Genomic DNA, 4,214 nt, shown 5'->3' on the forward strand with positions numbered 1-4,214 from the left:
CTCAATCATTGGATTTTGTGTTTGAAGGGCTGGAATCATGTGTGTTTTTCATGAGTCATTCTTAGGAGTCAATGGATCCCAATCCTTTACTATAAATATTAATAATTGTCCATTTAAATAATAAAAATTATTTAAAATTTACTTTTCTTACTTTCTGAGTTGCAAAAGTTTTAATTAAGTTTTTATATTTAATTTTTGCAAATATATCTTTTTCAGTAAATAAAATTGCTAGTCCACTTGATCTTTCTTGTGACATGGTTGATCGCAAGTAAGATTTTATTAATTTTAATTTTGAAAAGCTTTTTTTTACTGAGGCAATTATTAGAGGCATTGTCAATAATATTTTATAAGCAATGTATGCATTTGGGAAAGAATCTAATATTTTTATGTAATTTAATACCTCAATTGGAGTCTTCATTTCTACTTGTAAAATTTTCCTTAAAACTTTTTGTACTGAAAATAAATCTAAACCATCAATGTCAAAAAACATATCATTTTTAAAAAAAATTCAAGATTAAGGCAATATTTATTCAAACTGTCATCTTTTTACGACTTTAATTTCTTAAAATCACATAAAAAATATCTTCATATATTTGAAACTGTTCAATCCGATTTTGAATTGAAGAAATAACTTAATCTATTATATATATATATATATATATATATAAAATTAATTCTAAAATATTTTTTAGATGATTGAATTGACTCACCATCAACATTCTCATCAAATTGTCTTTTCCTATGAATTATACATCTTTCACGAAATAAGATTTGATTTCCATTTTAGTAAATCTTTACTAGTAATTAGAGTTGATGTAAATCCATCATTCCTATATTAAAAAAAAAAAAAAAGAAATTAAACTTTTTAACTAATATGTAGCAACATTAATATCCATATCTTTAGCTTCTAAATTGTTACTAACTGAGTTAACAACAAATAATATACCATACCAAATATTCATACCTAATAAAAATTCAAAAATTTCAAGCTTATATATTGTTAAACATCCATCTTCACTTAGAATCTTCATTAGATTTTACTAATTTAAGTAAATCATCTCTTATTTGTAAAGCTTGATATTTTATTGATTTAATACTTTCAATGCGACTTTTCTAACGAGTTTGTGACAATGACTTAATAGTTAAAATAGGTATATAATCTTCTAAATTTTTTTATCGTTTCATAGAAGAAGAAAAAAAAAGTATACATACGTTGTACCACCACGAAAAAAGATATAGCTTTAGTACAAGATTTTATCATATAACAAAGGATTAGGTTAAGATTATGACAACTACATGGTGTATAAAATGCACTGATTTATATCTAGAAGTCTTTTTGGTATTCCTTTCTGTTTTCCTTTCAAATTGGATCCATTATCATATCATTGTCCTCTTAAATATGTAATATCCTGTTCAAGTCTATCTATTGCATTTATAAGTTTGTCAAAAAGTACTCTTTCCAAGTATTTTCTAATTTTAAAAATTTTATAAAATATTCTTCTATTTTTATTTGACATAATGACACATCTACACATTGTTATATAAGAGTCATTCGTTCTTGGTGACTTATATTTGAAGTAGAATAAGGTATAATTGAAAAATATTTCGTTTTTTTAATTTTTTTAATAATTGTACTTTTAATTTTAGATGCTAACTATGGAAGTTTTTAGGCCCCAATCTCCGAGATGTATAATGCCCTTAATCAGGCTTGATAGATGTTCATCTGCCGACTCTATTGCTATAGTGGATATTGCTTCAATATTGCTCCTCTACTCTAAGTGGAAAAGTCGGATCCGAGCTTCTAATGATGAATATGGAGAAAGATAAAATCTCGATGTGGTGTCTGTCAATGATTCTTTGAAGATTAAGTTAGTTTGTAGTGATATTAGAAGGTAAAACTGAATTAAGATATCTTAGAGAAGATGATAAATAGTGAATTCAGAACGGTAATTTTGTTAAGCTTCATTTGCTCTCCAAAATCTAAAGCTTTCATCTTACTTCAAGTGGGGGTTTATTAGCCCCGTGTTTGGATAGGTGTCATGATAGAATTTACCCAGGTGTAAAAGTCGAGTGGATTATGAGCTGGCTAGTATAGTTAGATACACTATCAGGTTCTATTATCATGCCTCATTAATGTTTGCACTAGAATTTGATTTGAGGTGCCTCAATATATTAATTACTGAACTGATGTGAGCTTACTGTTTGGAGTTGGTGAGATAGAAAACTTCATTGTCGGCATTAGTTCAATTTGCACTTATGCATTCTACATTAAAGGAAGAGATTTTGCCTTATGGTCGACTACTAATTTGTTTTTTAGTATTACTTATCTCCTGTTCTGCTTAATCTTTCGACTATTCAAAACTTATCCTTTGTGCTAGTCCTTTCCAATCTGACTTCTCGATTGTTTGCGTGATTTCCCAATAAAATTCTTGAATTCAAGATTGTGACTCTAGATAGGACACGTGTCCTTACCTCAAGGTGTGATGGAAATGGGCTCCACAACTACCCTAGTTTTGGCAGTTTAGTGTACCGAGGTGAAATTTTTGGTAGCTTGATGTACCGAGGCAACAAAAACTTACCTTACTTTATCAATCTCTCTGTGTCCCATTTCATGCCTTTTGAATTGCCTCAATCCCCTCCTTTACGTCTGTACTTTTTGTGGTTGTGCCTTGTCGTTTCACCCTCCCATTGTTTCAGTCTCCTTTTTGAAATTGGTGCCATAATAACTTATACACATGTCATTCCTCTATTGGCCTTGAAATGTGCATGCTAACTTGCACCTTTTCATTTTCTAGCGACGTTTCAATTGTGCATTATTATTGCCAACCTGTCTTTCATGATTAAGACTTGTTTTTACTATGGCGACAAAGCATTTCTCGTGATTCAAGATCATTCATCTATTATAAAATCTTAACTTCTCTTTTATTCTCATTTTTGTATCCCTTCACATTTGCTACTCTATTTACTAGTACTCATCTCTTGTTGGTCATTCCCTTCTACCTATCTCAAGTTTGCCTTCTTGTTCTCTTCTAACTCTTTGAAACTTTCTCTTCATTATCTTCTCTTCAAAGAAATGGCCCGAAAGAAACACCATTCCCCAATCAGGCTATCAATGGAGGACCTCCAAGTAGAATACAATATCTCTGCCAAATTTGAAACAAACTTTTGTGTAGAACCTCTGTCCAACCATCGCTTCATGAATGAGACTAACATTATTTTTTGGGGTCAGTTCAAGGTGTGTTTAATAGAACCCCTTTCTTCCTTAACTCAAGAGGTTTTCTACTTTTAGAAAACGGACCCCTAGTTAGATGAGTGGAAACTCCTATTGTCTAATTGGGTTGCTCGAACAGATGAACATTCGTCTTGTGGTAGGCCATCAACTGGGCCTCCTAGAAATTCGAGCACAATTTGAACCTAACATGTGCCTTAAGAGACCTAGGTTCTTCTTCCTTTCTGAGAGGAAGGAAAAGGATCATTTTATCCGTTTCCTTGATTCTGATAATGAGTGGTTCCTATACTCTTTTTTCTCAAGGGTCAGTGGAAGCATGCCCCCAAGCATGAATTTTCTGCCCTAAAGTTGAACTCCTTTCATAATGAAGGTGGTTTATTTGATTCAAGAGATCTCTTTCTCTTGTACTAACCTTATTCCAAATTTCCCGACTTTCTTTATTTATTTTTTGTTGATATTTTCACGTCCCGAAGGTCCTCTTGAGTCGATGATAATCTTGTACATCCTTAGCAATCGACCTGAGTTCCAAAGAGTGACTAGACCTTTTCTCGACGATCTTCCTATTTTTGAAGAAGAAGAAACCCCATATTTGAGCATCAAGCATCGACCTTTTCTACCAATCACCCTCCCACTGATCATCGTACTTCTTCCCCAACTCCGTTAAGGCATTAAGAAATGAACTCGATGATTTGTTCAACGAAATGGGTCTAACGCAACTCAAACACCATTCTGTTAAGGATTTAGGAAAAGGCGCTTTAGATCCCTCCTCTGCTAAGACCCTACTTCAAAAGAAGAAAATATTGAACAAGGCCATTGAGCCAACTCTTCATGTCATGTTTCAGCCTTATCCACAAGTGGGTGCATTCTCATCTGTTCAGGACCAAGCCCTGACTACCCCTAAGCAATCTCTTTCACATCGATGGTTTGTTTGTCTCGAGCTCCCAACTCGGTATATTAACGAGGGTGACTCTACTTTTCATGATGT

General features: G+C 32.5%; 1 pseudogene; it reads right to left on the bottom strand.

Annotated features, from left to right (window-relative positions):
- Positions 1 to 830: 830 nt before the first annotated feature.
- On the bottom strand, positions 831 to 3,868 carry LOC147389038 (uncharacterized; annotated as a pseudogene).
- Between the last annotated feature and the right edge of the window lie 346 nt (positions 3,869 to 4,214).

This window comes from Akebia trifoliata, chromosome 12 (genome assembly GCF_017979445.1).
Source record: "Akebia trifoliata isolate Shusen 1 chromosome 12, ASM1797944v1, whole genome shotgun sequence".
Taxonomy (NCBI): domain Eukaryota; kingdom Viridiplantae; phylum Streptophyta; class Magnoliopsida; order Ranunculales; family Lardizabalaceae; genus Akebia; species Akebia trifoliata.